Raw genomic sequence first — 25,072 nt, 5'->3', positions numbered from 1 at the left:
GCACAGAAAATTGGTAGTAACACACGGCTAACACGATTGCAAACAACCAAATAAATGGTCACCTGCACTTGCAGTATCAAGTACCCCAGAAATAGTCATAAAGGATGAGAAAAGGTTCCAATGACTGGACAGCCAGATTGGTGAGACTGAAAAACGGAAATAAATGCGTATACCAAACACCAATGACCTCAATTGCGCAGGTAAAATGTTATTAAAATGCTACCAGAATTATATTGCATAACATACATAAAGTTGCATAAAAATTGGGACAGAAGAGTAACAAAGACGGAGGGAGATACAGCACCCGTGCTGAAAAAAAATAAGTGATGTACATGCATATTTAAGCTCACGGCAATTTTTTCTCCAATATATACAAAAAGAACACATGCACTTACCGCGTAAAAAAGGTTCCTGCGCCTGGAGAATGCAGCACAGTACAAAGCAGCGTCATGAGAACCGAAAAGTAGAGCTTAGTATGATTAAAAACTACGAATGCTTGCATACCTACAAACCGGCATGTGACATGTCATGCCTTGAATGGATGAAATTCATTAATCTTGCATACAAAGTTACCATCACTCTTATTGGCTTCCTCAAGACACTCCTTGAAGTTGAACTAGAACATGTACATCAGTGTTAAAACAAAGAGAAGAGCCTATAGCATTCTTCCTAAAGTAAACAGCGCAAATAACTTCATGTATCAATTATATAGACACTTCGCCAATTCGGTGTACATTTATATTTGACAACCAACCAAACAGACGAGAAGGATGAATTAAGGTAGGAACACACATAAACGCTGACTCAACTAGAAGTTTATTCGTGAAGACAAAGATTTTAAACACACTGGCCAACTTGACAAAGAAAAAGCCATGGATGCGCAGCAGAAACAGCCCGGCACAACAAAAAAGGACCGAAAGGCGTCCTGTAGAATAAACATGTGCGTCAAACAGTAACAAAAACATAAAAACTGAAAGGTTTGTACTGTAAGTGACATTAACGAAAAGTACTGCAGCAACTCTTTCCCACTAAGGGTCACAGAAATCTTGCTTATGAATTTTTCTTCGTGATCAATAAATAATGCTTCCATAAGTCCTCTTGTGTTCTGGTCTTTGTGATGAAACAATCGTTCTTTCAGTTCTATACCGCAACATCAGAGGAGATCCAGAAGCAATATTTATTGATCACAAACGAAACAAATGCATAACGAAGTTATCTGTTCCCTTAGTGGGAAAAAGTTACAGTTCTCAAAACAGTATTTCTCGTTGGGTAGTATCACTTATCGGACAAATCTTTCGCTTTTTCGAAAGATTTGTCCGCTAGTTCTCGTTTTTCACGCACGTTTATTCTACATGACATGGCTTTTTCATATTTCTTTCTTGTCGTACGTGGCTGTTTCTGCCACGCATGCACGGCTTTTTACCTTTGTCAAGTTGACCAGTGTCTTTAATACCTCTGTCATCAAAAGCAGACTTTAGTGGAGCTTGCGCTCGTGTGTGCTCCTACCTATTTCGTCGTCCGCCGTCCGCCTCTGTTCGTGCTGCTGTTTACAGTACGCACGTATCACTTGGTTAGGCTGGTAAACAATCTCATAAACAAATGTTAATGCGTCCCCTCAAAAGGTAGCCCATCCTTTTCTACTAAACGCCAGAGCAATCGAAAGTAAGCCTTCACAGCATTCATGCGGCAGCTAGTACACCAAAGAGCAGCACAAAAAATAGTTGAAAATCCCACTTGATGGAGAGTGGCAACAGAGAAGCGAGCTTGCTAGTGAATCAGCCACATATCAACGGGTGTCTCTTGCCCGACGCCAAGGTGCTCTTGACGTAGAACACTTTAGCCCCTGGGAACTTGCTGCATGCGTAACCTGTGAGAAGGGAATGCCGACAGAAAATTAGATTACGCGGATTAACAATCTGCCACACACTGCATATAACTACGCACGAAATAGAAGTACACACTACACTGGCAAGTAAAAATTTGCGACTCTTTACGAGTGCCGTCGAGAAAAGGAAAAAATGGGTTGCTACGGTAAATGTTAGCTAAAACACGCACAGCGATGTTTCACAGCGGTTAAAAAAAAATTGGAGGACGCTTAAGCTTCGCCTTCAAGAGTGGAACGCGACAGCGTTCCCGGCCACCCGCCAAGGGGTGTAAGACAATGGGCTACGGCGCAGCGACTACGCGCCCCGCATCGGACGCGGTGAGCGTCGAGCAACGCAGCGTTCGGCGCGACAACGAAATGTGCGCCTGAGCAAGCAACGCACGCCTGAGCCTTAGAAACAGCGCGTTCACTAGAGGCGCTTTTGTACCGCTTTGAAGCATCGAACTCGTGGCTCAGTGGCAACGTCTCCGTCTCACACTCCGGAGACCCTGGTTCGATTCCCACCCAGCCCATCTTGGAAGTTGCTTTTTATTTATGAAGTGCCTGCCGTGATTTATCGCTCACGGCCAACGCCGCGGACGCCGACACCGACGCCGACGACACCGGCTTTTCTGCGACACGAGCTCCTTAACGCTATCGCGTTAAAATTGGAGGACGCTTAAGCTTCGCCTTCCAGAGTGGAACGCGACAGCGTTCCCGGCCACCCGCCAAGGGGTGTAAGACAATGGGCTACGGCGCAGCGACTACGCGCCCCGCATCGGACGCGGTGAGCGTCGAGCAACGCAGCGTTCGGCGCGACAACGAAATGTGCGCCTGAGCAAGCAACGCACGCCTGAGCCTTAGAAACAGCGCGTTCACTAGAGGCGCTTTTGTACCGCTTTCAAGCATCGAACTCGTGGCTCAGTGGCAACGTCTCCGTCTCACACTCCGGAGACCCTGGTTCGATTCCCACCCAGCCCATCTTGGAAGTTGCTTTTTATTTATGAAGTGCCTGCCGTGATTTATCGCTCACGGCCAACGCCGCGGACGCCGACACCGACGCCGACGACACCGGCTTTTCTGCGACACGAGCTCCTTAACGCTATCGCGTTAATATTCCCGGCTCTCTCGCACAACCAAAGACCACGCGACAGTGCATAGCCGATACCAAGCAGATATCGAATCTTTGGGTAGAAGTCCAGCAGAACGAATGACCTAAAGATACGGCGAGAGCGACGCGAGCGTGAGCGTGCCTGTACGAGTGAGAACATATACCGCTTCTTTGAAGCTAGCCGCTCCGGCGTGGCTCCGATCATCCTACGCGATTTGTGTGCAGAACGTCGCATACACGCCCTTGCGCGTTTTGCGCGGTAGCGTAGCAGTGAGCTAGCTTCATGCACGCGTCATTCTTCGCCGCGCAAATGGTGCTCGAGTGCGACGCTTAGCTCGAGGCGACAACGCGCCGATTGGCGTTCCTTTCGCTTATGCAAGCAACGCACATTCGGATCGGTCCAACCCAAAGAGGCAGCCGAGAACGGCAGCATGTTTCGGTTATCGCCTATTAAAATTGTACAGTACGCCTTCAACGGCAACCCGCCGCGCTAGATAAAGATGCTTACTGCGGTAGTTTTGGCGGTGATAGGCGATAAGGCGAGTCCGTCGGCGGCTGTGTTCTTTGGCGACGTCGTCAGCACACCTCTGTTCATTTGCGCTGTGTATCCGTGTGCAGTCACCGCGCGGAAGCTGTGACTAATCGGTTGGCCGTTCTCCGCAAATCCCAAAGAGGCGAAATATATTTTGCGGTGCGCCGCATCATTAGCCGCAACCTAAATCGAGGCGCGCTTAAACGCTACGGCGTAAAAGGTGACCACACTAACCGTACGGTATACGATGAGCCACCACAGATATTAAAAAGATAATTCTGATGGCCTACGCAAGGTCGATTCAAATAGGTCGCGAAGCTTCGGGCGAAAAGCGGTTCAGTACAGATTGTCACCGACATCAGCATGGGGGGTTATGGGAGCAGCGATTGAAGCGCGACTATGTTTGGAGGGAACAAACATTGGGAAAGAAAAACGCGTTTTTTAATTCAAGCCAGACACAGTTAGGCTCATTCAACGAAAATAAAATTCCTAGTCATTTTTATATATTCGTGACGAGTTTAATTTTATTATTATTAATAAATGCATTTCTTTTCAGCGCCCATCGCTACAGGGGGCGTTGACGCCACTATCACTCGCAATGCAATGCACGTCTTGAAATGGGCAGAAAGGCGCACTCGTAAAGTTCACCTGTTGAAATACGCCCCCCTCACAGTTTGTGCTTTCTTGCTTGTCCAAGTTTGTCTGAATTTGGTGACGCGGGTAGCTTCATCGCTTCTTAATCTGTTCAGTTAAAAGGAGTGGGTTACGACCGCCAGATAATTGTGTTGTTGTTTTCGTGAGACTGCGCTGACCGACGGGCTTGGCATCCGACAGTAGGATCAGCACTCTACACCTAAAGCTTTCGTCGGCCTCCAAAGAAAGTATGTTCTGTGCAGGGATGCGATTTCGACAACCGTACGGCTGGCCTTTTCCTGCATCGCTTTCCACGCTGAAAGCTCGAAACGCCCATCAAGTCGAATGGCGGGGCGTTTGAATATATAGCTCCAAAGGAAGGACAACAAAACAAATTTCGCGCCTTCGAAAACAAAATGACGTCACTTCTGCTTTTAACGGACATGAGGTCACATTATTTTTTCTTCCGCCGGAAGTGTTCCCACCACATACAGATGGCGCTAAGCCCCATGAACCGCCGATGGACCGCCATGTTTTGAACATATGGGCTCCTATGGAAGCTTCGCTACCAGGTATATTTACCTTGGCCTACGTGCCAAACCAACGATCTCATTATGAGGCAGGTCGCAGTTGGGGACTCCGTATTAATTTTAACTTCCTGAAAATTTTTACGTGCATGCAATGCAAATTGTACGAGCGTTTTTGCATTCCGCTCCTTTGGAATGCGGCCGCTGCAGGGATCGTATCCACGACCTCGAGCCCCAAGTTGCCACGGCGGCCGCCATAGTTACGAAATGCGTAGGCGTGAAGTGCAAAACTGCCTTCCGGTACGAGTGTGGTACAAGCGCAGCACAGCTGCACACCTGCTGCACAATCATTTGTCGCGGTTCTCCTAGCTCGTAGTGCCTGACTAAATACCTTGAAAGGCAGCGCGCCTCTCACGTATCGAAACGCGATAACAAGCGCTTAGACGGCCCACGTGCGCCCCTATGAAAGATGACGGACCACTGTACAATATTAACACTGCGCAGAGAAGCCGATCCTTATGTTCTAATTGTGTTCTCTCATACAAATGAAGGAAACGTTATTAGACAGGAACAAATGAAGCAATGCAATTTTACGCACGCGGGGCGCCGCTGCCTCTTCGCGTACCATTGTATCAAACGAAGTGACGGCGGCAGCGAGAGTTAGTATCGCGCGCTTTTGCTCCGGGGCATGCGGTTTGCTTGAAGAAAATGAACGGTGTGCTAACATCTCACGCTTGTCAATGTCAAAATACAAAAAAAAGGCTACGTGCTCAAGAAAACGAGATTACTTACCTATCTGCAGAAGTTCGGCTGCGACTGTTTCGGGTGCCTTCTCTCCAAAGGGCATCATGACCTCTGCCGCGCAACTCATCAAAACAACCAGGCTCGCGCATCAGTCAAAGACTAGTAGTTGGGTGAGCCAACGACTTCAACAGATAAACGTCCCACTTATCGTCTTTAAAGCATTTCACTAAAATGTGCGTCGTGATGTCCGAATAGAAAAAAATACTTTCGTCAAAAAGCACGATGCGTGACCCACCGCACAACTGCAACCAAGCAACTGAGTCCGAAAGCCGTTCACAGCTTCACTATCGCATTGAGCTATAAAAACCTTTCAAACACAAAATAACGGCACTGAAAAACCGCTAAATAATTAGCGATAATTTCTCATCCACTAATCTTCATAATCTTTTAAGAGCAACCTAATTTGTAGCGTAAACAATAAAAATTGGAGGACGCTTAAGCTTCGCCTTCAAGAGTGGAACGCGACAGCGTTCCCGTCGACCCGCCAAGGGTGTAAGACAATGGGCTACGGCGCAGCGACTACGCGCCCCGCATCGGACGCGGTGAGCGTCGAGGAACGCAGCGTTCGGTGCGACAACGAAATGTGCGCCTGAGCAAGCGACGCACGCCTGAGCCTTAGAAACAGCTCGTTTCTAAGGCAACACCGCGTTCACTAGAGGCGCTTTTGTACCGCTTTGAAGCATCGAATTCGTGGCTCCATTCCACCTCCGGCTTTCAAGCGAAACGGACGCGGGATGGCTTGCTCCCATGGAGCGGTTTCGGCGGCCCAGGCGGGCCGCGGTAACAGGTTGTTTGCTTCTACTGCCGAAGATTATCAGGTTATTCTGCCCAATCTGCCATCCGGACGCATCGTCGCGAACACCGTTTTCATGCACGGCGACCCAAGAGCTCGGCCCTACCGTGTCGAAGACTACCGGGACACTTTGGCCAATCTAGGTGCACTCCCCGACGTTTTGGCGTTGGGGGCGTATCAGATTAACCACGTGTGGGCTGTAACAATGACGAGTGCCGACGCCGCTCAGAAATTGCTCACCGCTGTCAACGTGAAGGTAAAAGATCGCCCATGTTTGCTCATCGATCCGAACAACCGAGAGGTTCGCTTAAAGCTACACTGGTTGCTGCACGGCGTGACCGACGAAGGCATTCGTGTGGCCCTGACACCCTACGGGAAAGTGTTGGAGGTGACGCGGGAGAAGTGGCGTGTGCAAGGCGTCACTGAAAAGGGCTCGACGACTCGCTCAGTTGGACTGCAATTGCATGGCGACGTCAAAGTCGACGACATTCCACACCAGCTCAAGATAGCCGGAGAGCTGACTCTCGTCGTTGTTCCAGGCCGCGCTCCGCTCTGTCTGCGCTGCAAGAGCACCGGGCACATACGTCGGGACTGCAAAGTACCTCGCTGCAGTCGTTGTCGCCGCTTCGGCCATGAGGACGCGGATTGCCCAAAGACGTACGCCAGCGTGACCGGACCAGTCCAGGCAAACGATGCATTGGACCACCTTATGGATGAGGCAGACTCCGAGGAAACAGCAGGAGTGTGCTGAAACCCGACTACTCAAGAGGGTACCCCGAACACACCACAGGACGCCCTCCTTGAAGCTCCAGGGAAGCCCGAAGCCGGGCTTCTGCATGAAGCTGTGGAGGACCGGAGTAGGAAAGCTGCTCCAAGTAGTACCGGCCACACTTTTTCCGGCGGAGCTGTAGAGACTACTCCCGAGGCAGTGCCGATGACAGGCATCGATAGCGACAGTGCCAGTGCGACCGCAAAGCGGCCCCACGAAGCAGGCGAAAAGGAGAAGGGGCCCAGCGCCCTCGCAACGGACGAGCCGCCTGCGAAAACGACTCCCGTGCGGCGTCTTTCCCATCGGCTTCGGCCGAACACTTCGACGGAGCGCAAGACGGCGGAAACGCCGCCTTTGCCTCCCTGAGGACTGCACCGCGACAAGACACCCAGGAAAAAAAGCGCAGTAGTGAGGTGAGCGTCATGCCCCCGGGTTCTCACCGCCTAGCAATGATGTCTATGGATAGATCATTTCGTGTGGCCACTTTAAACGTACGTACGTGGGCTTGCCTCAAGGAGGAAGCAAAGTCAACTCTATCGACTAGTTAGCGAACATGACCTGGACATTCTAGCAGTAAAGGAGACGAAAGTTGAGGGCGACGACGAAACCGGGGGCATGGTGCGTCAATTCTTAGCTCGATACTGTGTTATAGTGAGCCATGCTGTGGGAACTTCTTCCGGGTGCGCTTTGTTCATCCGACATAGTCTTGGAGCAAAAGTAGAAGCTGTGACGTCATGCCGGTCAGGTCGGCTTATTGTCTGCGATTTTTTATTATCGTCATTGGAATGGCGTGTTATTTGTTTGTACGCGCCGACTGTCGCTGAGGAAAGACGCAGATTTTTCGATCAGCTAAAACAGTATACCCAGTGTAATAGGCTTCTCATTATTGCCGGTGATTTTAACTGTGTTCTTTCAGCCCGTGATAAAACTAGCGCCCGACCGTACAAGGATGCAAGCACCATTGCCCTAAGCGATATGATAAGGGACGATGGTTTGGAAGACGTTGCTGAGTGTCTCGGTGGTGGGAGGACTACGCAGTACACCCACTTTCAGGCAGCCAGCCACGCCCGTCTTGACAGAGTGCATGTGAGCCTTGATTTGATACCCCTTTGTAAGGAGTACCACGTGAGCGCACTTTCATTCAGTGATCACTGTTTGGTCAGCTTTTTAGTAGCAAGCACGAAAGAAAAGAAAAAGGGCTTCGAGTGGCAACTATGGAAATTTAATTAGAAATTACTAAGCGACGAAATGTTTACAGCGGATGTAACGAAGCAAGTTGAAGAAATGAATGCTGTTGATAACACGACATCTGGTGAAAAATGGGAGAACTTCAAGCAGGCGGTTAAAATCAAGGCTTTAGAGCGTGCGAGCGCTATATGCAGAGAAAAGGGAGCAGAAGAAAAACAGATGCGCAGGAATTTAGAAAAATTGATCAGTGAGGAATATAGGATGCCCGGCATGTTCATGGACGATATTCGCGCACTGAAACATAAAATAGAACAGTTCGATATCGAAAGATACCGCGGTGCTTTGGTGCGGGCAAGGGCTGAAAGGCTGATAATGGGAGATGTACCGTCAAAAAGAGCGTTAGGCTCAGAAAAGTGGCATGCGCGCCGCAATCAGATAGCGGAAATCGAATATTGCGGAAAAGTTAGCGACGCAGCAGAAGATATCGAGCGTGCTTTTTTCGAGCACTACAGTGGTTTATTCACTTGCTGCGCAGTCGACATTGATCGTTTTAAAAAGGACTTTTTGTTGTTGATGCCAAGGCTAGATGAAAGTACGAAAGAAACATTGGAGGAACCAATTTCGGAAGAGGAAGTGAAAAGTGCTATTGAAAGTATGCATCCGGGGAAGTCCCCTGGCCCTGATGGTCTAACCTCAGCCTTTTATAAATATTTCAAAGGTGCGATCTCACCAGCCTTAGCGGATGTATATAACGAAGCATTCCAGCTCAAAGTACTACCCCCGTCCTTCTCATCTTCCCACACTATTCTTATACCCAAGTCAGAAGATCCCGTTGCATTGCGAAGAGTAACTTCTTACCGCCCAATTTGTCTCACTAACGGGGACTATAAGATAATGATGAAAATCTTAGCAAAGAGGTTGCAGACTGTCATTGCGAAGCTAGTGGGGCCGCATCAAACGTGTGGCATTAAAGGCCGAACTATCATCTCAAATATACACGTAGCACGCAGTATCCTCGAATGTTGCGATGCCATGGGTGCACGAGTGGCAATGCTCCAAATCGATCTCGAGAAAGCGTTCGACCGGGTGCCTCATGACATTCTTTTGTGCATTCTAGATTATGTGAATTTGGGTAGAATAATTAGAGAGAGGGTTGCCATGGCGTACCGGGACTGCTCGACGCGGCTCATTGTCAACAAGGCGTTGGGAGCGCGAATCCAAGTTAAGCGGTCGGTGCGTCAGGGCTGCCCTCTCTCGCCGCTGTTGTTTTGCTTGTATATAGAGTCGTTTTGTTTGAGTGTCATGGAGAATGACTGTGTCCGCGGGTTTAAACTGCACGAGGTTGAAGTCCGCCTGTTGGCTTATGCAGACGATATTGCTGTGTTTTGCACTGATTTGGACAGTATAACACAGGCTGTCAAATGTGTTAAAAGTTTTTGTGCTGTGAGCGGCAGCGCGGTAAACTGGGGTAAGTGCCTGGGATTCTGGCACGGGGATTGGCGGGCGGCCCCAGACACTTTTGCCAACATGAGTTTCGTTACGACTCCGGTGAAATACTTGGGTGTTCCCCTTCAGTGCTACAAGGACATTGAGTCGTACTGGAGGAGTGAAGTGGATAAGCTGCGGGACACAGTAAACAAATGGAATGGCTGGAATTGGTCTATGTTTTCCAGAGCCACAATTTGCAACATATTTTTAGTGAGCAAACTTTGGTACATCCTCCAAGTCTTGCATTGCTCAAGGGTAAACATCCAAAAAAGTCACCGGGTGTTCGCAGTGTTTGTGTGGGCATCGTCTTGGGAGAGATCAAGTCGCACCAATTTGCTTCTTCGAGTTCGAAATGGAGGACTTGGATTGTCACATTTGTTTTTGAGACAGGTAGTCAATCGTTTTTTTTTTTTCAGGGACGCAAAAAACCCGTTTTTATACACTGTCTGCCAACTTCGCCTGGGCAAACACTTGCCCGAAATGGTTGTCTCAGCGGGCAGTTTGCCAGGGGGTGTTTATGGTTTTCTACGTGAAGTTGTGGCTTCATGCAGGTTTTTCTCAGCGCGTTTTTCACTTCAATATTTGAGTGACGTTAACCGGAAAAAACTGTACAGGGACCTGTGTGATGTTGTTCTTCCCGTGCCTTTATATCGGTCTCTCTACAGAGCTAGCCATGGGCACAATGTTCTGACGCGCGTTAAGGCGATGCTAGTACCGTCAGGCGCTAAGGCGTTCTTTTTTTAATTGCACTCCGGAACGCTGACTGTCAAACCGTGGCTGGCTGAAAGAGGTTTCTTTGTTCCTTGGGGCACTCATTGTACAATTTGCAGGCAGGAGGAGACAATTGAACATGTTTTTCTGCATTGTTGGGATGCCGTTTTCCTCTGGGATGTGCTCCAGCGCACAATCAAAAAGGATTTCCCCCTAGATGTGTATGGGTTTCGCTACTTGCCAATAGAAAGTGATGATGGTACCCCTTTCGATGTGATCATGCTTATGGCCCTGCATAGCATTTGGAAATGTAGAATTGCGGTAAGGCATGCTGATCTCGATGCAAGAGCGGCTCGCCAGTATTTCAAAGAAAGCATACGGAACTTTGTAGAGGAACAAAAGTTGCTGGAGTGCATCCCAGAGTGGTTGCCACGAGTGGAATTATTATTGGCGATAAGGGAATTTTAGCAAAAGCGCAGCCGCACAAGTTCTGCGGTCGCTTTCAATATATTGTGAGTGTGCCTTTTGATTATTTGTGAATGTGTAATTTTTATCCGGGCCAACGACCGGCAATAAAAAAAAAAGAACTCGTGGCTCAGTGGTAACGTCTCCGTCTCACACTCCGGAGACCCTGGTTCGATTCCCACCCAGCCCATCTTGGAAGTTGCTTTTTATTTATGAAGTGCCTGCCGTGATTTATCGCTCACGGCCAACGCCGCGGACGCCGACGCCGACACCGACGCCGACGACACCGGCTTTTCTGCGACACGAGCTCCTTAACGCTACCGCTGTTTGGATCCCACCGATGGCATCGGTTGTTGGGAACTCGGCGCTGACGCCCGTGGTTGTACCTGGGTCGCAAGCCCCAAGGGTAGCGTTGGCCTGGCGGCCTGGGGTACAACTGGAAGCATCCGAAGGTCCCGGCAAAGCATGAGTCGACTGGTAACAACAAAACAACTTGTTTATTTTAACATCGCAAAGAGTTGGCGGTCAGGTTGACCGAAGTAGAGAGACGGGAGAGCACTTTACTCAACAGAAGAAATCGGAGCCCTCCTTTTTGGCGTCCGGGGGCAGCTGTTTTTATACTCTCGCAGTTGAGGGCAAGAAGGAACCCCTCAATAGACGAGCACGTGATTGTACAATGGGCTAATGGTGACGCACACTGTCGTAGCGCCGCCGGTCGGGCACAAAGACTGGGAGGAGAGGGTGACCCCCTGCTGTCGCATCGCCGCCGTTCGGGCACAATGGCACATACACTCACACACGCACATGAAGACACGTGGCATCGGAACATGCCTGGAAACGCCTGGAAACGCCTGGCGGGGAGCGTTGCGGCGACGCCGAACGGGCCAAAATGTCTGCCGCCCCGCCGCAGTCGCGCCGGCAAAACCGCGCGTCGCAGGCGAAACGCAACAGACCGCCCCGCCGGGGGAAGGAGATCCCGATGGACAGGGGACTGCATCCGCTGTCCGGAGGGATGTCGCTCGATGATGCTCATAACCGAAGTCGGGCGTCCCTCGACGTTTCTTGAGCGCAGCGCACAGAGAAGGCCTCGTTCTCTCGTTCAGGTTCGCACGGGACACTGCAAAGTGACTTCGGGAGAGTTCACATTTTTGTTCTCGTTCCCGGCAAGCGTTAGAACTACGCTGAAACTCAACCGCTCAGTCAGCAAGCACGGCACAACCCTCACTAAGCCCTGCCAGGCTCTTTCCCCTTTTTATACCACTGCCTAGTTCCTTACAGTAGTCTAGCATCACTCAGAACGCGTCCACAAATTGGAAAATTGCACTAGAAAGCATATCATCACTTTGAAACACTAAACAAAAGCAATATGTTAAAAAAAAATCCTGCCTCAGGAAGAAAAACATCAGTAACAAACAATTTTGAGGCTGATTCCTACGTTAGGGGCTTCGACTTAAGCCATCGGCGTTACCGTTGAGACTCCCCTTTTTGTAACGCACCTCAAAGGAATATTGTTGTAAAGCGAGGCTCCAGCGCAGGAGGCGGCCATTTTTGGGAGAGATGGTCTGCAGCCATTGGAGAGGGCAGTGATCCGTCTCAATGATAAACCTCGAGCCGGCTAGATAGCATGACAATTTCTGAACGGCCCACACGAGACATGCACACTCTTTCTCGGTGGCGCTATACGCCTGCTCACGACTGGTCAGCTTACGACTAGCATACAGGACGGGGTGTTCTACTTCTCCCTTTTCCCGTTGGCACAGTACAACGCCCATGCCTCGCTCACTAGCATCGCACTGAACAATGAACCCTTTTGTATAGTCTGACGATCGTAGCACAGGCTGGTTTGTTAGGGCACTCTTTAGGGCGCTAAAAGCTCTTTCCTTTGTCTCGTCCCAGACGACTGTTTGAGGCTCTGACTTTCTTAGAGCATCCGTCAGGGGAGCCGCGATATCAGAGTACCTGGGGATGTACCTCTGATAGTAGCCGGCGACACCTAAGAACGACCGAATATCGGTCTTTGTGCGCGGTTGCCGAAAGTCTCGCACAGCGGCCACTTTTATTTCAGAGGGGCGGCGACGACCCTGACCAATCACGTGACCGAGGTAGACAACCTCGGCCTGTGCTAACTGGCACTTAGGAGCCTTTACTGTCAAGCCCGCTTCGCGCAGGCGGGTTAGCACTGCCCGCAAGTGTGCCATATGCTCAGACCAGGATGCGGAGAATATCGCTACGTCGTCTAGATACGGTAAAGCGAATTCTTGCTGTCCCCGCAACACTTTATCCATGAGGCTTGAAAAACAGTATGGCGCGTCCTTCAAACCAAAACTCAACACTTTAGGACGGAATGTTCCCATTGGTGAAATGAACGCCGCATACCTACTAGCCTCTTCTGTAAGTGGAACCTGCCAATAACCCCTGACAAGATCTAGGGTGGAAATAAACTGAGCGCTACTAACTTTCTCAAGGCGCTCCTCGATGTTAGGGATCGGATAAATTTGATCCTTAGTGATGGAATTAAGCCTGCGGTAGTCGACGCAAGGACGAGGTTCCTTGCCCGGTACCTCAACTAAAATCAAAGGGGAGGTATAATCACTCTCACCTGCCTCAATAACACCGAGCTGTAGCATTTTCTTTACCTCAGCCTCCATAATATCGCTCTGGCGGGGTGACACCCGATACGCCTTGGATCGTACTGGCTCTGGGGAGGTAAGTTCTATGTCATGAGTAAGGACAGAAGTCCTACCAGGCCTCTCAGAGAACAGACCTTGAAACTCTTGTAATAGCTGGTGTAGTTCGGTTTTCTGCTCGGGCGACAGCGGTGCTTTACTGATAAGGTCACTAATGACTTGACCGGTGTCTTCCCTGTTCGTCACTGAGCCTAGTCCCGGAAGCTCGACCGGAAGCTCTTCAGGAACGTTTACCATCATGCACACCACTGCTTCCCTTTGTCTATAAGGTTTGAGCAGATTACAGTGGTAAACTTGCTGTGCTTTCCGCTTCCCTGGCAGACTTACCACGTAGTTAACGTCCGACAGTTTCTGAACAATTCGCGCTGGGCCCTCCCACTGCACGTCTAGTTTGTTGTTTAGCGATGTGCGCAATATCATGACCTCATCGCCCACCTCAAAACGACGGGCCCTGGCGGTCCGATCATAATAAACCTTGGCCCTCTGCTGGGCCTTTGTCATTGCTTCACCTGACAACTCCTGTGCCCTTCTTAAGCGTTCGAGGAGCTTAAGCACGTACTCCACCACGACTGGGTCGTCGCCCCTACCTTCCCACGATTCTCGAAGCATGCGAAGCGGAGATCGAAGCGAGCGACCGTACACCAGTTCAGCTGGCGAAAACCCCGTAGCTGCATGCGGCGCGGTTCTTAACGCAAACATCACCCCAGGCCGACACAGCTCCCAGTCAGTTTGATGTTCAAAACACAAGGCTCTCAACACGCGCTTCATGACGGAGTGGAGCTTCTCAACGGAATTCGACTGTGGGTGGTACACTGAGCTGTGTAGCAGCTTTACCCCACACCTTTCGAGAAAAGTTGTCGTCAAAGCGCTAGTAAACACTGTGCCCTGATCTGATTGGATTTCCGCAGGAAAACCAACTCGCGCAAATATGGACAGTAGTGCATTGACTATCTCAACTGAGCTGAGTTCTTTAAGCGGCACTGCTTCAGGGAACTTTGTCGCTGGGCAGATCACAGTCAAAATGTGTCTGTACCCCGTGGCTGTTACCGGCAGAGGTCCCACTGTATCAATAACGAGCCGTCTAAAAGGCTCCGTAATGATAGGTACCAATTTCAACGGCGCCCTTGATTTGTCCCCTGGTTTGCCCACCCGCTGACAGGTGTCACATGACCTTACGAAATGGTCTGCGTCCCGAAAACACCCTGGCCAATAGTACTCTTGCAAGAGACGGTCCTTAGTTTTCTTAACTCCTAGGTGTCCGGACCACGAACCCCCGTGCGTCAAGCGCAACAGATCCTGACGATAGCATTGAGGCACGATCAGCTGATCGAACTCCACTCCTCGGCGGTCTAGATACTTCCGGTACAGGACTCCACCTCTTTCCACAAAACGCCCAGTTTTCCTGGCGATACCTTCTTTGACATTGCAGCGCACGTTTTCCAGGCTGCCATCCTTTTTTTGCTCGGCTATCAAAGCAGACCGGCTGACTTTTAGCAACCTATTAAGTCCGTCTGACGTAGGCGCGATGAGCAAATCGGTAGATAGCTCTTCTAACTTTCCCGCATCGGGATTTTCCTCTCCGGTATCTGGTGCCTTTAACGTTACAGACTCAAGTTTATTCAGTTCGGGCGTGCTCTGAATATCAGCTTGCTGCGCCTCTGACCCTTTTTCGTTGTTTGATAACGTCGGCCCCGCAACTACCGCCTTTGCAGCGAGCTCCCGAACCTTCGATCTGGTTAAGGCCTGAACACTAGCTTCACCAAACAAAAGCCCCTTCTCGCGCAGGAGGTGATCGGACCTGTTTGAAAATAGGTACGGGTACTGGGGGGGCAGCATAGATGACACTGCCGCCTCCGTCTCAAGCGCTCCGAAAGGTCCTTCAATAAGCACTTTTGCTACCGGCAGACACACGCTATGAGCTTCCACGGCTTGCTTGATCCACGCGCACTCGCCCGTGAACATATGGGGTTCTACGTAAGACGGGTGAACTACATCCATCGTAGCTGCGGAATCGCGAAGCACTCGGCACTCTTTCCCGTTCACGAGGAGGTCTCGCATGTAAGGCTCGAGAAGCTTCATGTTCTCGTCAGTGCTGCCTATTGAAAAAAACACAACTTTTGGTGTTGTTTCCGGACACTGCGCCGAAAAGTGACCCGGCTTCTGGCACGTATAACAAACGCGCGCTCGCCTCATCTCGAACCGCTTTCTGCGTTTGGCTGCCGCCGTCTCTTTACGTTTGGTCGGACTGCTTTCACTCGCATCCTCACTACGCGTGTCCCCCTTTAATCTCATGGGCGTGAACTTCGGCCTCTCAAACTTGGAGCCAAATTCACCCTTTTGACCGTCCTTAGCTCCGCGAGCCCGACGCGTCACAAACTCCTCGGCTAGCTCAGCGGCTTTAGCCACCGTACAAACGTCTGGCCTATCCAAGACCCAGTATCGCACGTTCTCCGGTAACCGACTATAAAACTGTTCTAGCCCGAAGCACTGCAGAACTTTATCGTGGTCACCAAACGCTTTCTCTTCTTTGAGCCACTCCTGCATGTTTGACATAAGCCTATACGCAAACTCTGTATATGACTCACTTCTGCCTTTCTCATTTTCCCGAAACTTCCGACGGAACGCCTCCGCAGAAAGCCGGTACTTTTTTAGCAGACTCGATTTTACTTTGTCGAAATCCTCTGCCTCCTCTCTATCCAAGCGAGCGACTACGTCGGCCGCCTCGCCGGGTAACAAAGTGAGCAAGCGCTGTGGCCACGTTTCCCGAGAGAACCCCTGCTTCTCGCACGTTCGCTCAAAGTTAACCAGGAACAAACCAATGTCCTCTCCAAGCTTAAACGGCCGCATCAGGTCAGTCATTTTGAACAATACTCGTTCTCCTGCACCGTGTGCCTGACTTCCATTACGAGCGCGTTCCATCTCAATCTCGAGACGCTTCATTTCCAACGCGTGTTGACGGTCGCGCTCTTCTTTTTTCTCTTGTTGCTCTCGCTCTTTTTGTTCTTTAAGTTCGCTCTCCTGTCTTTTTGCAGTCTCCCTCTCCTCAATGGTCTCAAGGCATTCCGACAGCTCGTCATCCTCAGCTTCTAACTCAAGAATAGCCTTTAGCAGTTCTGGTTTTCTGAGTTTGTCCGAGACATCCAGACCCAACTCTCTTGCAAGCTCCAACAATTTCGGTTTGCGCAACGACTTCAAATCCATGACTGCTCTGAATGCTGCTTTCTCTACTGCCTATTATTGTCTTGCCGCAAACTAACCCGGCAGCAACGACAACCACAACTACCAGCTCTGTTTCTGACACTAACAAAAGCCTGGCAAAGCTCAGAAGAAGAAAGTCCCGCACTCACCAAACCTCGCAGCCAAGAGTCCAGCGCAGTCGTTCCGCTGCAGGCAACCAGTCATCACACAGGGCTCGTTGCACTGCTCCCGGATCGTCGTTGAGCTGCTCAGCATACAGTCAACTGCATATCTTCGCTGCTGGCCTCCGTTGTCGCGATCTCACCGCTGGCAGACAGTTGTTTGGATCCCACCGATGGCATCGGTTGTTGGGAACTCGGCGCTGACGCCCGTGGTTGTACCTGGGTCGCAAGCCCCAAGGGTAGCGTTGGCCTGGCGGCCTGGGGTACAACTGGAAGCATCCGAAGGTCCCGGCAAAGCATGAGTCGACTGGTAACAACAAAACAACTTGTTTATTTTAACATCGCAAAGAGTTGGCGGTCAGGTTGACCGAAGTAGAGAGACGGGAGAGCACTTTACTCAACAGAAGAAATCGGAGCCCTCCTTTTTGGCGTCCGGGGGCAGCTGTTTTTATACTCTCGCAGTTGAGGGCAAGAAGGAACCCCTCAATAGACGAGCACGTGATTGTACAATGGGCTAATGGTGACGCACACTGTCGTAGCGCCGCCGGTCGGGCACAAAGACTGGGAGGAGAGGGTGACCCCCTGCTGTCGCATCGCCGCCGTTCGGGCACAATGGCACATACACTCACACACGCACATGAAGACACGTGGCATCGGAACATGCCTGGAAACGCCTGGAAACGCCTGGCGGGGAGCGTTGCGGCGACGCCGAACGGGCCAAAATGTCTGCCGCCCCGCCGCAGTCGCGCCGGCAAAACCGCGCGTCGCAGGCGAAACGCAACACCGCGTTAAAAACTACGGCCAAAAAATCTGAACACGAAATTAGCGGTAACTATGTCTACTGTTGCAAAAGTGTGCGCCAAACGAAGCTGCGATGGTTGCAACCGCGTGCGCGCGCGCGCACACACACACATACACACACAAACACGCACTTGAACGCTACCTTGACGTTTGTAGCGCCTCCTAGAAATAGCAATTACTACTAGTTTTGCTATTTTTACGAAAATAAAACTTCCAAAATAGTTTGTAGCGCCTTTGCAGATGACGAGGTGACAAGTAAGGTATAGTAAGAGTCCGTTACCTGTATTTCGTTCATTTCCCTTTGGTGTTCTTAACTGAACATACGAGACCTACAGGCTTGGGAGATGAGAGGACGACACTTCGGCGAGGCTCAAATAAATCGCGTGCTTCTTGTAAGGCGAGAGACGGGAGCAGCCTCAGATACAGCGATTAGCTGTGATACTGTTGCGGCCGCTGCTGAATCCGAAGCTCTTTGAAGTCAATGGTTATAGCGGCTGCGCGCTGCGATCTCAAAGCGCGTTAGTTCTTCGATCTGTAGTACCACGGACATTGGATAAAAAAACTATATTTGCTTTACGGACAGAAGGTACGTCGCAGGAAATTCGAAGACCTCGCGCGTGTATGTTTGTAGCGTGTGCGCGCTTGCATCCTACGGTTCCCACAGCGCGTGCGATGCTCCAAGGTAGCGTCGTCGCGTGTCCGCGCCTGTCTTATCGCCGGCCGCGCTGCCGCCGTGTCTACTTTCGGGGAACTCCACATGCGCGTAGTCACCGTGTTTGCAAGTGAATTTCACATTCGTCTGCTCCCCGAAACGTGCTCATTTTGGATCGTACCAATGGCTATGTCATCTAGTGTATGTTAAAACGACGATGGCATTTGTACACCGGCGAAGAAATAAATCGTTATGAACTTGGGCGGTCATGAATTTAGTCTCACGTTTCAGTTTTTACGTAGCGAAAACGGCTACGAAAGTGGGGCGGTCCCGGAGATAGGCGCTTCAAAGCGCCAGCTGTAGCGATAGCACGAGGAAGTGGCACGCGGCGCACGCGTCACGCATCTCAGAGCTTTCTGGCTTTCGAATGAGAGGAGTATGCGCGCGCTCGTGGCCTATTGGTTAGAGTACCGGTCTCAACGGCCGACGTTTGATTCCACCCTATTGGTCACACATTATTTTCTTTTAATGAAAGCGAGGCGAAAGAAGAACCTACCTGCCGCAAAGTGAAAGAAATGAGGTTGGAACGCTTCGCAATACATTTTTGGAAAGTCTTCATATGCGAGTCCTAATTATTGTGTACTGGACTCAACTGCTACACAACAAAAAAACAACTAAAAAATCAACACAAATTACCCAATAAATTGTTTATTGAGAACACGCAGCGGTAATATTGTTGTGCAAGGGCCGAGTGAACTCAATTGCTCTTGAGAATTTGTTGAAGTCCGTTGTTTCAACAATTCCCCAACAATATATCAATGGTTAATCAACAGTCATTTTTGTACGGCAATTTTTGCGTCTTTTATGAAAAAACAAGCTGTTATTTAGTCATTTATACAAGAGCAGGCCCACCCAGAGGCAAAAGTGAAAAACTGCTGTAACTAATTGTAAATCGGTTAATCAGGTTCGGTCGGAATCGCGTCGGGATTGGTTGGGTTCAGTTCGGAATGTGTAGGGTTTGGTTTTGCTCAATGTTTGGCTCACATACACACTATGAGTGAATGAACAAGAATCGGATAAAACACGATTAAATGAATTCGATGAGATGAAAAGTAAACGAACATATTTTAGAAATTTATAGAGGACATCGAATTTAATAAATTGTTGAGTGGCACCTCTTCTCAGGGGCGGCCAATTCGTTTAGCATCTGCTGCATCGTTACAATACAAGGTCCTTGAATCACGTTCTCAAGCTAACACGGGCGCGTTATGTACGTAAATAGTTTTTATCAAATATAGCGGCTCCTGCTTCCGACTTCACGTCACGCACAGCGTAACGATAAGCAACATGCTGGAGTTTCACGTACGCAAGGCGCCGAGTGCTATTTTAAAGGTGTCTACCATGTTCACCTTTGCTATTGGCCGTCGCTTGTTTTCGTGCAGTACTTTAGTGCCTAAAGTGATTAATGACAACGAGCTCCAATTTTCTGTTCTAACACAATAAATGGATTCAAGCTTTTGTAAATTTCGTGCTCTTCGCAACACTGATGGAACAAAAAGAACAAACAATTCCTGCCATCAATACTGGACAATGCATTCACTTTCTTTAAGTTTATTTTCTCCTTGGTCGACTACACGTTTCTAGTGCATTTTGCTTGCCAAGCCTTTTTATGCACTGGTGAGACGATACGCTTTCGAGTGTGATCGAGTTCGATCAGGATCGAATTTCACTACTGCGATTGACTCCTCCCCGCAGATTTTCCAAGTCAGCCAATCCCGAATGAGACATTTGATCTCGATTGGGTTCCATCGCGATGGAAAGTGCCCATGTGACACTGGCATAAATCGTTGCACTCACTCAGGCGCGTCGCTTATTCCATGTTTCTTTTCCTGCAGTGCAAAGACCAGTATAGACACGATGAGTAAATGCGCGACATGAATATCCTCTTTCAAGCAGTGCGATGCCAATGCACCATGAAACTCCTTATTTTGCCTTTCCTCTTCCTCGTCTCTAGATTCTTCTAAATTCTATAGTCTAAGCTAACTTGGCGTGTAATGTAAAGCTTCCTTCACTATTTGCCTTTCCTTCGCGCCACTTTGTTTTCAGACGCCTCTTGTATAGTAGTCTCCCCCGCGGTATACTAACGCGGTAGCATTAAAGGCCCCGTGTCGCTGAAAACCTGGCGTCGGCGTCCAGCGTCGGACGTTGTTTCCGCAAAAAGAATTTTGAACCACGCATACCCAACCACGCAGGTCCTCCATATGGCGCAAGGAGGTTACTGAACTAAGTGAATTTGTCAAGGTAAAATACGTAGGAAAATCGTAAAGTGGGACTTACGGACAACATGCACACATGATAGCGTCGGGTTGTAATCTGAATATACCAGAAAACGAAATTCTGCTGAGCGGAAACTCAAGCAAGCCTCTTTTCCAGTGTTTCTACCATTCATAGGCCGGCCACAGCGTGGCGCGATTTCCGCGCGCCGGTGCCTGCAAATCTCGGGAGGCCACGGAGCGCCACGCCCGGTTCTTTGCAACACCTCCAGATGGCGCTCGCCTCCGCCGCAACAAGAACTGGCTTCTGTCTCCCTGGCTCTTGTCGCGACTGCTGTCTTCAAGTTTTGGCTAGCGCTTACGGCTTCTAAGCCTGCCGCTGTAAAACCTGGAGGGATACGTGCGGCTTGCTTTTCCCCCGGGGATCAAAGCCTGATCGAAATCTCGCGCCAGTTCCTTTCACATAAAAGACGCGGGCTTCGTGAAACTGTGGCAGTGCAGTGCGTCACAGTTGGCGCCCGACTGGTATGTTTGCCGGCACTTACTTGCAAGGGCTTGCGGCTGCCTACAGACTGCAGCTACATGACTTCCTCCGTCTACTTCTCCTTTTCACCCTCATCCTCATTAGCGTCAGGTGTGGACGGTGTCCAATATTGCAGTACGATAGAAGTCAGTCAAGTGGAGCAATGGGCGGAAAAATAAACTTTAAAATTATTTATTCCTGTGTTGTAACAATCGTCTGTCCTTTGCCCCGTCCGCCCATTCATTCGTACGCCCCACCACCGAATACATTTCTGTGTCACCTTGACGAGAAGGGAGAGCATTGCGAGTTTCATTACCAGTTTCGTGCATCAGCCTGCTGGAATCGTTTTTCTCACACAGATTTTACCATTTTCTCTAAAAGAATACTACAGTTGACTCAGACAAGCGGCAGGCAGATGCATTGAAAACAAGAAAAAGAAAAGTTACTGTAATTTACTGATCAATACGCACTACTTAGCGCACCAACCGAAAGTACGCGCTTCTCTCGCAACACTTCCAACACAACTAGAATGACGTAGGCATTCTCGCTTTCCTTAAGTGAAGCCGGAATGGACGGGAAAGGGGGTAAGCGAGAGACAAACACACAGCGTAATGCTTTGTGTGCCGCTTTCACGCAAAGTGCTATACTGTGTGTGTTTACGGTCCGAACCGTGCAGCACTTTGAGTGTTTACGTTGCGCGAGCCGTCTGGCCAAAGACAGGGAATCTCCATTAGAAGTTCTCGCACCTTCCTCGCTAACGCTGTGAATCGTGTATCTTTTGTGCGCTCACTGCGAAACGACGTCTACGCAGATGCATTTCCACACAGGGAGGCTAATTCACCAGCCTTCACACTCCCACTCAGGCGCGCACAAACGACCAGGGTATCGACAGGATTTTGTTTACTGTGAGGCGACTGAAAGCTTTTTTGCTTGCAGCGGGCGCTGTTATGTCAACTCCATACCTTGCTGAGTTTTAGCTGTGTAGGTTTTTTTTCGTTTCTTTTTTTTGGGGGGGAGGGTAGAGGCGAGGAGGGGGTTTACTTACTGCTACCAGTTGTCGTCCGTCTTCCTATTTATTTTTGTCATTTGTATTGGTTTTTACTCGCGCAAACCAAGTAAGCATAATAATAAACTTTCTGGTATGCATTTCCACTGATCGAGCTCCATCTTAGTTCAGTTTCCGTGCGCAGCCTCAGTGCAGTTCGCGCTGCCTACTGGGGGAGAGGACGAGCTACGAAAGGTAGGGCGATGTAGTTGGACCTTAAGTAACTCCTTAACGTATCTGCATGGGTATTCTAAAAGCTGACTTTCCTTGCCATGCTTTTCTGTATAATGTACTAACGTAACGGCTTCCTCGCGGACATTCAGCCTATGTCAGTCGAAGAAAACACGTCAGCCCTTGATATTTCGTTTTTTTTTTTTTAAATTGGAATGAAAGAAAGATGTAGTCGCATTATACTGATGACTGCTACCGTCTTTAGGATAGCAGAATCAGTGATATGTGAAATATATTTATGTAATAAGAAAATGAAGAGTAACAATGTCCTACGGTCAAGTTGACAGCGCACAGATATGTGCACGCACAGACAAATAGGTATAAAATGCGAAGACAAGTCGCACCACACTGAGTTCGTTAGCAGTCACAAAGTCACACAAGCGGCCGCGACGCCGTCTGCGTTGAGCAGGTAGACGGTGCATAGACACAGATAAAATAATGCACGCACAGAGATATACCAGTCAAAAGTGAGCTTCAGCAGAATACACAAGAGTATAACACGTAATACACAAGCGCTAATAATTCCAAATAATGGGAGGAAGTCCTAGTTACATTGTGTTGCTATTCAGTGCGGCATGTGGTAATCGGTAAGAATGCCTGCGTGTTCGTAAAGATGTTCGAGTGCGTTCAATGCTTTTCGCTGTGTTATTTTCGATGGCCATGGGCCCAGCAGTTTTGCGAGTGAGAAAGGTTGGCCAGGATCGAGGGAGTGTAGCTCTTGTTCTAGCTGCCATCCTTGCCCCGTGCGTCCGGCGCATTTGAGGAGCAAGCCGGAAATGAATTCCTTTTTATGCGATATAGAAAATGTTTTGTTTATGCGGTGTCAAGGCGCAGTCGACGAATTAGTGTATCAGTACTTTTCGAAAGTTCTACAGCCAGTTGGGGGTCCACTTCGTAATGAATCGATTCCTTAGTGTTTTAATTAAAACTGGTTGAAGTACACAATTCCTTCTTTAGTACGTTTAATATGCCTTGCGTGTCCATTAGTGATAAAGTGATGAGTTGAATTACTCAATCTTTATGGGCCCACTTTGCCAACGAGTCCGTTCCTTTCCTGTCTGCTATGCCAGCATACCCCGGTACCAGCTGTTATATCACTTCGTGATTTCTTTCAGTAGCCTGTGTTAAACTGTTTAGCACTGTGCACGTTCATTATTCATGTCTGTGGTCGATTGTCATCAATAACCCGCCGTGGTTGCTCAGTGGCTATGGTGTTGGGCTGCTGAGCACGAGGTCGCGGGATCGAATCCCGGCCACGGCGGCCGCATTTCGATGGGGGCGAAATGCGAAAACACCCGTGTGCTTAGATTTAGGTGCACGTTAAAAAACCCCAGGTGGTCAAAATTTCCGGAGTCCTCCACTACGGCGTGCCTCATAATCAGAAAGTGGTTTTGGCACGTAAAACCCCAAACATTATTATTATTGTCATCAATATTTTCAAGACAAGCTAAAGCTTATAAAGAGTCCGTGCAAATTACTCACTTTTTTTGTGTCTCATATTTGGTAAACCATATGGCTTGTTGAATTACCGCTAATTCTGCTATCATTGATGACGACGTGCTTCCTAGCCGACAAGCGTACTCCACCTGTAAGGATGGTATAAACTATCGTCACAGTAACTTTGACTACAGAATCGTCAGTATAGACGTGAATATAGTCCTAATACCTATCAAATAGCCGATGTAAAGTTAGTCTTCTTTTTTTACGACTAATCTGGAAACGTCGCATTTCCTTTTAGAATCTTCGATTGACGTTTGTATATTTTCTGTGACTGCAGAAGACATGGTGGGTAGCAGAGGTCTGAGTGCCATAAGACCGATCGTGGGAGTCGTGATTTGTGCTTTTGAAACATGGCGTGTTTTATTTCTCACATAGGGACTTCACAGTCAAGCATCTATAGATTCTCTACTGATTGTCTGAGTGACTTTTAATGCGTATGAATTCTTTGGTGAGTACCACAACAGAATGTGTCCGTCACGCGAAAAGCGTAATGTCTTGTATCTGCATAAAAAAGGCGTAATTTGCGAAGACATGTAATCGTTATGATAGTGTAAATGTAAATGATTGGTAGCTTTATAAGTGATCAGGGACAAAAAAAAATGGTGGTGGGCTACTACATGACTCGAGATAAAGGGCAAGAGAGCACGCAGGACAACTGAAGTGGACGAAGGCACAGCACTTGAAGAAAACTAGAAAACGTGTCGGCACTGACGTCGTTTTTTTTTTTCAGCCCCTTTCAATCTCTCTGGTTTGTGCGTCAAAGTAAACAATAGCACAGAGAAGTGTCATGGGTGCAATAAAAAACACCGATAGCACTTTGTTTCGTGCCCGGAAGCAGTGGTTTACTGTCTCTATTTATCCTGTGGAAAGGAATATAATGGAAACACGGGAGTATGCCTCAATGATCGCTTACGGGAGCATTCTAACACTGTTGGCAATCTGGCAGGCTGGCCATCCAGCCGCACACTGCTAGCGCTGTGGCTGTAAACCCTTGCTTAACAGATCAAAAGTGATATCAAGAGACACCGATCAAGTGACTAGGGAGATTATCGAGGCGTTCGAAATGATTAGAAGCAATAATTCGGTAACCTGCCCATCGGTTCTCTCTGCAGAAAA

General features: G+C 49.1%; 1 protein-coding gene across 2 annotated transcripts in view; it reads left to right on the top strand.

Moving 5' to 3' along the window:
- The first annotated feature begins 22,239 nt into the window (after positions 1–22,239).
- Positions 22,240–25,072, top strand: part of LOC142575939 (uncharacterized) — a 70,522-nt gene continuing 67,689 nt past the window's right edge. For both annotated transcript variants that reach the window (XR_012826742.1, XM_075685760.1), the window contains exon 1: positions 22,240–22,420. The gene's annotated coding sequence lies outside the window, so the exon portion shown is untranslated. The remainder of the gene's footprint in view (positions 22,421–25,072) is intronic.

This window comes from Dermacentor variabilis, chromosome 3, assembly GCF_050947875.1.
Source record: "Dermacentor variabilis isolate Ectoservices chromosome 3, ASM5094787v1, whole genome shotgun sequence".
Classification (NCBI taxonomy): Eukaryota; Metazoa; Arthropoda; class Arachnida; order Ixodida; family Ixodidae; genus Dermacentor; species Dermacentor variabilis.
This window is presented reverse-complemented; position numbering and strand designations above follow the sequence as displayed.